The sequence below is a fragment of the Peromyscus maniculatus genome, chromosome 1 (assembly GCF_049852395.1).
Source record: "Peromyscus maniculatus bairdii isolate BWxNUB_F1_BW_parent chromosome 1, HU_Pman_BW_mat_3.1, whole genome shotgun sequence".
Lineage (NCBI taxonomy): Eukaryota > Metazoa > Chordata > Mammalia > Rodentia > Cricetidae > Peromyscus > Peromyscus maniculatus.
In genome coordinates this window covers 28,567,476-28,580,753 of record NC_134852.1, presented here as the reverse complement: position 1 = coordinate 28,580,753, position 13,278 = coordinate 28,567,476, and the positions used below count along the sequence as shown (strand labels likewise).

Below are 13,278 nucleotides of genomic sequence, written 5' to 3'. Positions count from 1 at the left end.
GAGAATATAAAAGTGCTCCTATCCATCTGCTATCACCACACTCTAGTCTTCCAGATGATTTTGACAGGAGAAATAAAAAGAAATCCTGAGTACATCCTCTGTCTCCAGCATCTGCATTATTGTCAAAGTTAGATGATGCAACCATAAGCAGTTAACTTCCAAAAGTGTGTACTCTCACCAGTATGGGGGAAGTGTTCCCCTTGCACCACATCCTCACCAGAATGAGCTGTCACCTGTGTTATTGATCTTAGAATGAAAATTTGTGCAGATATTATGGAAATCAATATGACAGTTCCTCAGAAATTGGGAATTAATATACCTCAAGACCTAGCTATATATCACTCTTGGGCATATACCCAAAGGACACTTCATTCTACCACAATGACACTTGATCAACTATGTTCATGACAGCTGTATTCACAATAGACAGAAACTGGAAACAACCCAGAGGTCCCATAACCAAAGAATGGATAAAGACTTCTCCATTTTCGTGATGAAAATAATGTTTCTTTGAAAGGTCATCTAGGAGTCATGGGTAGTGGTGCATACCTTTAGTCCAAATACTTGGGAGGCAGAGGCAAGCAAATATCTAAGTTCAAGACCAGTCTGGTCTACATCATGAGTTCCAGGACAGCCAGGGCTACACTATTTTTACTGCTCTATTTGGCACTGGGACCTGCGAGAACAGAGCTGATAAATGAGGCAAAATAACATCTCATGCAATAGCCATCTTTATTTAGAGCAATTTATACTCTTAGGGTTAAGAGGAGTCACATGAGTAAAGTGTAAAATCACAAGGTCAAGATGTACATGTGGACAATCCTTTTGTGACAAAACATGTTTTTTTCATAAAGGCATATAAACACATAACAAAAGTTCTAATGAATAATATGGAATAAACTCACTTATACCAGCTACACATTAGAGGGGTATGAAAGCATAATCCAAGAAGAATTCTATGGTTTTGAAAAAAACAAAGGTAAAAAGACACTTGTTTTCTTTTTGCAAGTTTTCTCAGAAGCACTCACAATTCTCACTTGACTCCATTCTTACACTATTTTCTAATATCCTCCCTGCAAAAAGCCATATGGAAGAAAGTGAACCTCCTTTTCCTTCATGCATGTAGAACATCTCATTATGTTGTTTGAATCTGAAATATCCCTCCAATTAAAAATTCATAGGGCTATTGGAGATAGAGGTACTTTTAAATTGGTGGGACCAAGGTAGAGAAAAACTTAGGCTACTGTGTATGTATCTTTGAAGATAACATTGTCATTAAAACCATTTCTTCAAAAAAAAAAAACCATTTCTTCTTTGTTTCCTGGCAGGTATGAGTGAGAATCCTGCTCTTCCATACAATTTTACTAGAAAATGCTGTGTTACCTGAGACCAGAGAAAGAGGGTATTACATAAGCCAGTTTAGTGGCATTAATTCATAGTTCCAGCTATGGACTGAGATAGGAATGTCACTGAATCTTAAGAATTCAAGGAAAGTTTGACTATACACAGATACTCCACTTCAAAAAATACAAAGTAACATGGTACTGCCTTTGGAGGGGAGGGCAGCCCTCATCAGAAACGGAAACTGGACAGTCCCTGGATCTTTAAACTGCCAGTTTCTCTAGAATTACAAGGAGCCAATTACTACTCAGAAATTTTGAGATTAAGATAGTTTGTTATATCAGGAATATACAAAAAGAAACTCATAGTTCTTATGAGTTTGTCAATATTTGGAAGTACCAAATAAGCATGAGCAACTAAATAAACAATTAAGAGGAGAAGAAAACCATTTGTATTGAAAAAATATATATCTTTTTTCTAAAGAGTTTTCCTCAAATGGTGTCTCAGTTCCAAAGAATAGCATATATAAATAGTAACAAAGTATCATCATGTTGGGAGCTAGGTGGTATGTTGGTGGTTATGATATTGAAGGTGTAAGTAACTGAGAGCTTTATATTCTGATCCTCAGGTAGCAGACAGAGAGATACTGGAACTGGTGTGGGCTTTTGAATCCTCAAAGCTCACCCATAGTGACATAATTCCTCCATCAAAGCACACCTACTCCAACATGGTCATACCTACTCCAAAAAGGCCACACCTCCTAATCTTTGCCTAATCTCTCACTAACTGGGTACTAAGCATGCAAGAATACCAGTCTATGGAGGCCAATCTCATACCATCACAGCATGCATCTTTTTGATAACACGGTGAAAGTAGTAATTTGTTTACACCCTGTATTTCCTTTTCTCATCGCCACGACATAATACCTACACAAATAACTTTGTGGAAGGAAGTATTTATTCTGGCACAGGATTAGAGTTAATCACTGTTGAAAAGTCATGCAAGGGTAGCATAAGTTAGCCAGTTACAGTGCATCTACAGCAAGGAAGCATGGAAAGATAAATGCATACACTTAGTTTGCTTTGTCCTTTATATACAGTCCTAGGATCATCCTATGGAGCTTTTCTATCTACATTTGGTGTCTTTCTTCCAAACTTAATTAGCCTAATTTGGATCATTCTTTATAGACATGCCAAGAGATTTATTTCCATGGTGATTATAAATACCATCAAGTTGACAACATGATTAACCACCACAACTCCAGTCCTTGTTAAATTGATACACAATCACATCACTTTTAAGTGATCACATAACCTTCTGCTTCTTGTCCATAGGCTCACAACCATCTAATGCAAAATGAATTCAGTCCATCTTTGAAGGTCTCCATAATCTTTAACAATTCCAACACTGTTGTGGATCCAAGTCCATGTGTCATCTGAAACTCAAGGTGAAATCTTGACTTCAGGATCCTACAAAACAAAACAAAAAAAAGTTATATTTTTACAGAATAAACCTTTCCATTCCAAGAAGAAGTAATGGAGGCATATCAAAGTCAAACTTTTAGTGCCATATCTAACATCTTGGGCTCACATTGGAATCATCTGGTTTTCAAGTAGATTATGTATCCACATCCATACTGCCTTGCCTCCTGCAGCACACAGCCTTTCCCTTGAGCTAGATGCACTTTGTGCCTGTAGGCTCCCCTGTATACCAAAAACATTGCTGAAACTTCATCCCAAACTCCTCAGCAGTCTGGGGGAATCTTCCTTATTCTACTACCATTCCCAGACTGCAAGATGGAACCTCATTATCTGGAACATTGTTTTTGCTGCTTTTCATTCCAGTTTCTCTAGAGGATGTCATTGGAGCTGACATTCCTTTGTACCACACTGATCACCAAACTCTCAGACAATTTCCCCCCTTCTTAATTTTTTAAAAGCTATATTTGCCATGAGTTCTTTTAACAGTGCTGATGTTTCTGATAAATTTTTATTAGCCCTATATTTCTGGCAAGGTTATTTGTTCACCAAACTGCTATTGTTCAAAGGAGTCAAGAATATAGATATTGTTTCATGAACCACATTTGTCATTAGCTTACTCCGAGGAAGAACATTTTCAAAAATTAGTATTTTTGCTTCTTTCACTAGCTTCTCAACCCCTGATGCCAATTTTTAATAGCAGCTGTAATATAATCTGACCATGAGGTATTTAACTCAGACTGTAATTGTAGCTTTTCAACCTTTAGTAAGACAGCTAGATTTTCTGAAGGTTGGTCCCCATCTATAAAGCAGTATTTCTTTTTGAATGCCTGCTTCCTTGCCCCCCTATTAGATTTTTAAAGGAATCATTTATTGCAGAACTTTTGATTATTCTCGTTTGTCCTCTCTAATATCTCCTAACACAACCCAACTTTTTTATTTTTACTTGCCCATAATTTTTCCAATGCCTAAAGTAATTTCCCAATGTAGGAATCACTTTCTTTTGCTTTAAGGGTTTCAAAATGGCTTATTGATAAAAAGAGGCAAGCTTTTGATCACCTGTTTGTGTTTTGGGAGAAAAAGCCAAGCGTTTTAGCAGTGCTTAAAAAAAAGCAATGTTTTAAGCTAAGTGTTTGAAAGTTTTTGTCCCAGTTTATCTGCCTTTTCTCTGTACTGGCTTGCTTATGCTGTCTTGCTTTCTATGCACTACATTTCCCAAGATGCCTTTCTTTATAGCATCACTATGTTTTGGACTTCATTTCCCAAGCTGCCTTTCTTTATATTGGCATGCTACTACAAACTACTTTTCCCATAATGCTTCTCAGGTACTGGAGGAAACTTCCAGTTTCCTTTACAGGGTTTGTTTTCCTGCTTTTGCTGTTTGCAAGGGGAGTTTTGAGTCAAGCTTTTTATTTATTTTTTTTAAACCACAGGAGATTGAGAGATTTCTGTTCTCCCTGAAATTGATGTCACTGATAGGTGTGTTTCTTTGCTGATACTGTCTCTGGAACTGAGTTGTACTTGCCTACTCACACATATTCAGGCAGGTCCTTTTGTACCTGAAGCAAAATTCCCTCCGTGTTTGCTCTTCCAATTTACTGGTCAGTGAAAGAACGTGAAAAGCACTTAAGATAAAGCTTTTTCACAGCCTTTCAGAGAGACTTTCCCCCTGATAGATCTGTCTCATCCCCAGACACACAGTCCCTGATGTTGTAGCACCTGGAGCCAAGGTTCAGCTTTACTGGTTCCTCCATACCAGCAGCCCCTCCTGTCAGGGAGGAATCTGCCTCCCTTGGCTCTCTGCAGATCTCCGCCTGCACTTTCCTGAGCTCTATGGCTAGGTTCTAGCTGCAGGGGGATTTCTGGCTAGGGTCCGAAGCATCTGCTGTTTTTCTAATACTAGCTTCTAGCAAAGAGGATTTGTCATTTTCAAGAGGTTTGTTTTTTCTTAGAGTAATTACAGGTGATGTCCCATACTGATATTGTCTCCAGGTGAGTTAAATTCTTGCCCTCACAGAAAGAGAAAATCCGAGAAGCAAAGACCTGAAAGGCTTTTTAGTTTTTTTGAGAGAGATTAAGTTTTTTTCCAAGAAAGCTTTCAGTTTTTGAGAGAGAAAGACCACCAAGTTTCTCCCAGACTTCTGTTCTCTAAACTTTGGCTTCTTGGCCAAGAGGAAACCGATTCCGTTGGTCAAGCCATCCCAAATGTGACTGCGGCATGTATTCCCAATTCACTCACCCTCCTTTTTCCACTCTCCCCTCAAAGCCGCTCTAGTTGCCATTTCCCCCAAAGAAGTTTACCAAGCACCCTAAGCTAAAAGGAGTTACAGATGGCACACATCATATGCCGGACTCATGTTAATTAAAGGTTTGAACGTTCTCCTTTTCCTGTTGCCCACATATCAACCAACCACAAGCACGTGTTGTGAGAAATCAACCAATTATGTGGCATGGGACCTCCTCCCTATCTCTGAAACCTGTAAGAAGAAATGACCATTTTACCTGGTGGCCATGAGCTGTTCTCAGAGCCTCCACAATGCTGCCCTTTTTGTGATACTAAGAACTCCTCTGACAATTCTACCACCAAGGAAATTTGCCTTAATGTTCCTCTTGACCCTTAAACCCCATAATGTTTTTGTAACTCAGAAGAAGCACTATTGAAATGGATTGCCCTTTGTGGACTCCTCTATTCTTCCAATCTATCCATTTCCAACACTGGATTCTATTCACTCTGGTAAGTTTTCCATGGTTCTCTAATAGGCCTTTTCCATCTATAACTCTATAACATCTAAGAACTCCCGTGCTGAATAAGAGTGTTCCCCCATGTTTTGGCCCAATATCATTGCTCTAAAACAGGGACATTTAACTATACTTAACTCTCACTTTAGTTAACTGTTTGTGAGGCTGGACACACCTGAAGAAGGGAATAAAAGAGTTATGAAGACCTATGTCTCTCTTGCCCATATCCATTAGGTTATTATTCAATTAACTCATAAACAACCTCTCAAAATTCTTATATACTTAAGTAACTTCATATACTGCAATGGCCAGTATTGAGAAACTTCCCATATCTGGCCTCGTTCTACACTAAAAACCTCTGTGTAAATTTTGCACTGATTTCCTCTCCCTGTCTTGAGTCCAATCCCCACATAATTTCTTCTTCATTCCCTTCCTTTTACTTCCCTTCATCCAGCCTTCTTCCTGCATCAGAGAACCAGGTCACTCATTTTTTTTTATAATAGCCATAAACTAGAAACAACTTGAATGTCCCTCAGCCAAAAAATGGATAAAGAAATTGTGGTTTATTTATACAATTTTTACTCAGCTGTTAAAAGTATTACTTGGTTGCTAAAAAAATGGCATCTTGAAATTTTCACTTGAATGGAACTAGAAAAAAATCATCATGAGTGAGTTAACCCAGAAAGCTAAACATGTTATGTACTCACTTATAACTGGATATCAGCTGCTAAATAACAACTAATCATGCTACAATCCACAGACTCAAAAAGGCTAACTAAGAAGGAGAGCTCAAAGTTAGATGTATGGTTTTTCTTGGGAAGGGGAAATAGAATAGATTTTGGCAGTGGACTGGGGGCAGGTGAAAATAAAAACAGATGGGATTAGGTGAGGGGTGTAGCTAGAGTTTTCTCTCTGGGTCCCATCAAGCCCAGGCAGTCCAACAGCCCACTTTTATAAAATAAACACACAGATGCTTATATTACTTACAAACTATATGGCCGTAGCAGGCTTCTTGCTAAATGTTCTTATATCTTAAATTAACCCATTTCTATTAATCTATAAGTTGCCACATGGCTTGTGGCTTACCGGTATCTTAACATGTTACTTCTCCTCGAAGTGGCTGGCAGTGTCTCCCTCCTCAGCCTCTACTTCCCAGAATTCTCTTCTCTGCTTGTCCCACCTATACTTCCTGTCTGGCTACTGGCCAATCAGCATTTTATTTATATAGAATGATATCCAAAGCAGAAGGGGGAGCAGGAGGGAGACAATATTAGGAGGACATTTTGGGGGGCAATGTGGAAACCTAGTGCAATAGAAACTTCCAGGATTCTACAAGGGTCACTCTAACAAGTACTCCTAGTACTGGATCATTCAGAGCCTGGGCTGACCATCCTCTGTGACAAAGCATGGCTTCTAGTAATGTGACTTGGACACCAAACTAGCAACAAAACTTTTGATCTAGAATCTCTCTCACCTGAAAGATATGCTGGAGCAATGGAGGCACAGAGCTTGAGGGACAGTTCAACCAGTGACAAGTCTAATTTTAGACCCATGCCAAGATAGGGAGCCCATGTCTGAGACTTCTTGGATAACCAGGAACCAGAGGCTCCTGATGGGAGCAGATGGGAACAGCCACAGAGAGCCCAAATTGGATCATTCCCCTTGGAGGTTAAGGAACCTGTAGATGTAACCAATCGTATTATTAAAATAAGAAACACAGAGCCAAGGTAAAAGAGAAAAGCCGAGAGGTCAGAGCTCAGAGATAAAATCTTACCTCCTCCAGTGCTCCTAGCTTCCCCGAGAGAGGGAGGTACTTCCTGTGTCCCTGTTTAAATAATCTTTCTGTTCTGCCTTCTCATTGGTTGTAAACCCAACCACATGACTGCCTCATCACTGCCTGTAAGTACCGCCCTCCAGGTCTTAAAGGCGTATGTCTCCAATACTGGCTGTATCCCTGAACACACAGAAATCTACCTAGCTCTTCTAAACACCACGCTCTTACTATGGCTCTAATATCTCTGACCCCAGGGCAACTTTATTTATTAACATAAAATTAAAATAACATTTCAGTACAAATAAAATATCACCACATTTCCCCTTTTTTATTTTAATAAAAAGAAAAAAGGCAAAAGGTTATAACTAACAAAAGAAAAACTATATACAAAAGTATAACTATATACAATATATACAAGTAACAAATACCTAAACGATGTTTAGTCCATTTGTATTTGACAAATCAGAGAAAATAATTTTCTTATTTATCTTATTTTAGTAAGTTTAAAATGTATCTAATTTACTTTTTATTCTAATTAATCTTTAACTATAACTAACTAAGCTTCAACTCCCTCAGAGACCCAAGAAGGAAATAATATTAGCTAACAAAAATAAAAACAGGAAGTGCACAAAAGCAACTTTCAAAAATTTTGTGAGTTGACAGAAACAGCCAGCTGCCTGGACAGTCACCTGAGGTTTCTCCACAGTGTTGGGGCATCATCTTCAGCCTATAGGCTTATCGTATCTGACAGACTCATTTGTGAAGCAGGTTGTACACAAGGTCAACAGTTCAACCTCACATTGGGTGAGAGCAGTCCATGTACCAGAAACATCTGAATTCCACTAGTGTCATGTCATGATTTAGGATTTTAAATTTTGGAAATTGTTGATGGTTTTTGAATTCAGCTGTCCATTCTTTTTGGCTGTGTATATATGGCTTTATCTAAGCATCCCCTTCTCCACATCCCTCTATTAAATGTCAGTCTACTATTGAGAGGCGTGAGCTTTCAGTTGCTGTTCCATTGTACAACAGAAGCCATCGGCCCACTGTCTGTTTAGCTGCCTTTAAAGAAAAGGACACTGTACCTTTTCCAGATTGTGAAGGCCACTTCAGGGATGGTGCCATATTGTCCTGGCCTCAGAAGATGTCTTTTGATAAAGCCATAACCACACTTGTTTTGGCAAGAATCAGTAGTCCTTTGTTTCGTGTTTTGTCTGTCTATTTTGTCCTGTTGATTTGAGGATACTTTGTTGTCCAGTGGCTAACTTTTGCCACAATGAAAGTTAACTCCATATGTAGTTTCTTTAATGCCCATATTTTCTCTGAAGTAGATTGGTACTGCCAGGAGCCGACATGTCTCAAAAAAGAAAAATTTCTAAGTTATTAAAACATTTTAAATGCCATATTTGGTAGATTTTTGAAGGGTTTGAAGATGACCTGTCTAAAATATATCTGCTCAATTTTTAAAACATATTTAATATGACTACAATTTTTATTGTAATGTCTAATTACTAACTTTTATTTCTTTATATCTTAATAGTTGGTAATAATGTAAAGTATTTAAAACTAGTAACTATTTTTTTTTAAACAAGAACCTTAAATCTAATCTCCTTTGCTTAGCCTTTTTTCTAACCCTTGACAACAACTTGTAACCAACCCCCCTAAACAATGAAAATTATCCCAGACCCAAAACCCATTAAAAGAACCAAAAAACCACCCGCCCCACACCACTTCTTTGGCAATGTGGGTGTCATATTTTTAAAATTGTTTCTTGCTGGGTATGGGCGAAGCTATCTTTATCCTGAAAGAAAAATTTAGGTTAATTGTCAAATTCTAGGAAAGGTAACTATATCCTTTATTATTATCTAGTCTGTGTATAAAGCCAAAGTTCAGGGTTTATCTCAAGTCTTTATTTAAGTAGTCTTTGAGACTGGATCATCTCAGCTAGTCATCTCAAAATTGCTCTGAGCACCTTGTAGTTCAAAGCTGATCTGTAGATGATGTTTGTCAGTTTAGTGATATTATTATTGTCCACGTGGAATTGTTGTTGTTGTTGTTGTTGTGGTGGTGGGGCCCCATCTTTTTTCTGGAGATTTCAGTTGATGTTAGGCCTGGCCATGATTTCCTGCAGAAAACTGATAAGAGACTCGAACACAAAGACATATATATGCAGTTAATTGAAGCCTTTTTTTTTCTAGAATTAGTTAGTACTCTATATGACCATTCATATCTTAACAAAGTTTAAAATGTATATATATATATAAATCTTGTAAATTTTGATATAAAATTTATACTTTAAGAAAAGTTTAAAGAATCAGAATAGAATCAAAGAGTTGAGATTAGTAATAGAATAGTCCCTTAATTAATTTGGCTTTTGTCCTGTCCCATAGCAGAAAATGGCTCTTTCTGGCATGATACAGGGAGTTTGTATTTTCCTTTTAACAACATGCTTGAGTTTGAAGAAGGAGAGAGCCATTCTCCAACTCCAAAGTCAGCTTTAAATTTTAATTGAACTGGGACTATTAGAAAACCAATAGTGTTAAATCTTTAGAGAAAAGCAGAAACAAACATTTAAGAAGACATAAAATTTTTTAGATAATATATACCCATATGCCATATACTCCCATATACTCTGTTTTCTGGGATAGATGATTTGTCCCTTTTCTTTAGTTGTCTCATTTGTCTTGTGTCCTTTAGATTCCTTAACCTTTATTCTCCTAAAAGACAAAAACAATAACCTTCCCCCAAGACTAATTTTGGGGATGTTCCTTTTTGGCAAGTTATTATCTGATTAAATGAAAAGACATGTGTTACAGGTACAAGTTAGTTTAAATCGGATGTTCATGCTGATTGATGAACTATCACCTCCTCTAATTAAGAGTTTTTTTTTGTTTAAATCGAACCTTTATTAATTTTGATGGTATCTACAGCTTATCTTCTCCTGTAGAAACAAAAGCAAAACCTCGTCTCCAATGTAATACATACCCTGGCTTCCATTCTGAGGTCAGCACATTCTTAAAGTATATAGGCTGATTTAATTTTGTAGTTTTTTTTATTACCCAATGTCTCTCTGCAGCTGTTGTTCCTTTTTCATTGGCATTCAGAAAATTTAAAGTTAATAGAGTATTATGTAGTCTATTTTTGGGGGTTTTTGTTACTCCTTTCTGTTTATTTAGCATATCCTTTAGAGTTCTGTTTGATCTTTTTATAACTGCTTGACCTGTAGGATTATGTGGTATACCTGTAATATGCTTTATTTTGTAATAATCAAAAAACTGTTTCATTTTAACAGAGACATATGATGGAGCATTGTCAGTTTTGATTTGTGCAGGTATACCCATGATGGCCATAACTTTTAGCAAATGAGTGATTACAGAATCAGCTTTTTCAGAACTCAGAGCAGTTGCCCATTGAAATCCTGAATAAGTATCGATAGTGTGGTGTACATATTTCAGTTTTCCAAATTCTGTAAAGTGAAACAAATCCATCTGCCAGATTTCATTTCTCTGAGTATCCTTTGGGTTACATCCTGCTGGTAATGGCGTTTGATTATAGAAGGAACAAGTAGGACATTTCTTTAATATTTTTTTGGCTTGTTGCCAGGTTATGGAAAAATCCTTTTTTAAACCTTTACTATTGACATGATGTTTTTTATGAAATTTTGAGGCCTCCAGCACATTTTCTATCAATAATTTATCAATCTCATCATTGCCTTGTGCTAGAGGGCCTGGCAGACCAGTATGAGATCGGATGTGAGTTATATATAAAGGATGACTCCTTTTCCTGATTGTATCTTGTAATTGAATAAATAGTGAAGTTAATTCTGAAGCATCAGGGATAAATTCTGTAGTCTCAATATGTAATACCACTCTTTTAGCATACTGAGAGTCAGTTACTATGTTGAGAGGTTCTGAAAAATCCATTAATACCAACAGAATAGCATACAATTCTGATTTTTGTACTGAATTATAAGGACTTTGTACCACTTTACTTAAATTTTTTGATTTGTAACCTGCCTTTCCTTGTTTGTTGGCATCTGTATAAAATGTATGAACTCCAGATATGGGTTTTTGCCGTACAATTCGAGGCAAGATCCAATCAGCTCTCTTTACAAAATCAATTCTGTTGCTTTTGGGATATTTGTTGTTAATTTCTCCCAAAAAATTACTGTAAGCTCTTTGTCAAGGTTCACTTTCTGTCCATAATTTTTTAATGTCCTCCTTAGTTAAAGGTACGACAATTTCTGCTGGGTCTATTCTTGCTAATTGACGAAGTCTCAATTTTTCTTTCCAAATCAAGTCAGAGATTTTTTCCCCATAAGTTTTTAATTTTTTATTTGGTTTATTTGGTAAAAATATCCATTTTAATATAATATCTTCCCTCTGCATTAATATTTCAGTAGGGGAATGCCTAGAAGGTAAAATAACCAAAATGTAATCCAGCTTTGGATCAATACGATCCACGTGCCCTTCATGTACTTTCTTTTCTACCAAGGCCAATTCTTTCTCAGCTTCAGGTGATAATTCTCTTGGACTATTTAAGTCCTTGTCACCTTCTAAGGTTTTGAACAAATTAGTCAGTTTATCATTTTTTACCCCAACAATAGTTCGTAGATGAGAAATATCTCCAAATAATCTTTGAAAGTCATTAAGAGTCTGTAGTCTATCTCTCCTAATTTGCACCTTTTGGGGTCTAATTTTTTGTAGCTCTATTTTATATCCTAAATAATTAATAGAATCTCCTCTTTGTATTTTTTTCAGGAGCAATTTGTAATCCCCAGCAAGGCAAAATTTTCTTTACTTCTTTAAACATTCTTTTTAAAGTATCTGCATTTGAGTCAGCTAGTAAAATATCATCCATATAATGATAAATTATAGATTTAGGAAATTTTTTACGTATCACTTCCAATGGCTGTTGTACAAAATATTGGCACAGAGTTGGGCTATTTAACATTCCCTGTGGGAGGACCCTCCATTGAAATCTTTTAACCGGTTGAGAATTATTATAAGTAGGCACTGTGAAAGCAAATCTTTCTCTGTCTTTTTCTTGTAAGGGTATTGAAAAGAAACAGTCTTTTAAATCAATAACTATGAGAGGCCATCCTTTTGGTAACAGAGTAGGCAAAGGAATTTTAGATTGTAGAGAGCCCATCGGCTGAATTACTTTGTTAATTGCTCTAAGGTCTGTTACCATTCTCCATTTACCAGATTTCTTTTTAATAACAAATACAGGAGAATTCTAAGGGCTGGTTGACTGTTCAATATGCTGAGCATTTAACTGTTCTTCTACCAGCTCTTCTAAAGCCTGGAGTTTCTCTGTTGTTAAAGGCCATTGCTGAACCCATACAGGCTTGTCTGTTAACCATTTTAAAGGTAGAGCTGTTGGTATTTTTGGAAGATTATCAGTTGTTGTGCCCTGTTCTTGTATAATATGGATGGCTGGTGACCACTCAAAATAATGTCTTTTAATATTTTTCTCAGAAACATGTGTTAGTTTATGATTTGTTTCTGAGATTGGAGGGATTTTAATCTGAGTATTTCATTGTTGCAACAAGTCTCGACCCCACAGGTTCATAGCTATGTTAGCGACATATGGTTTTAATTTTTTTCTCTGTTTTTTTGGACCTATACATTCCAGCCATCTTGCACTCTGTTTCACTCCAGATAATGTCCCAATTCCTAACAGTTGAACGTTTACCTCTTGAAGAGGCCAAGCTGGATGCCAAAATTCTGGTGCAATTATGGTAATGTCCGCACCTGTGTCTACCAGACCAGACAACAAAACACCATTTATTTTTATCGTTAATTTTGGTCTCTGTTCATTAATAGAAGTTTGCCAAAAAATTTTCTTTATGTTTTCTCCTGAATTTTCTATTCTCTCTTTTTCATCATCCTGACCAGCATGATTTATTCCAATAGTCATTTGGTTATTTAATCGCTCAGAGCA

The 13,278-nt window shown here is 36.9% G+C and overlaps 1 long non-coding RNA gene across 2 annotated transcripts in view; it reads right to left on the bottom strand.

Annotated features, from left to right (window-relative positions):
- Positions 1-220: 220 nt before the first annotated feature.
- The window catches only part of LOC143273272 (uncharacterized), a 91,138-nt gene continuing 78,080 nt past the window's right edge, over positions 221-13,278 (bottom strand). The window contains exon 5 of one of the 2 annotated variants that reach the window (XR_013051209.1): positions 221-2,810. This is a non-coding gene — a long non-coding RNA (uncharacterized LOC143273272). The remainder of the gene's footprint in view (positions 2,811-13,278) is intronic. The other variant, XR_013051208.1, reaches the window with a different exon arrangement.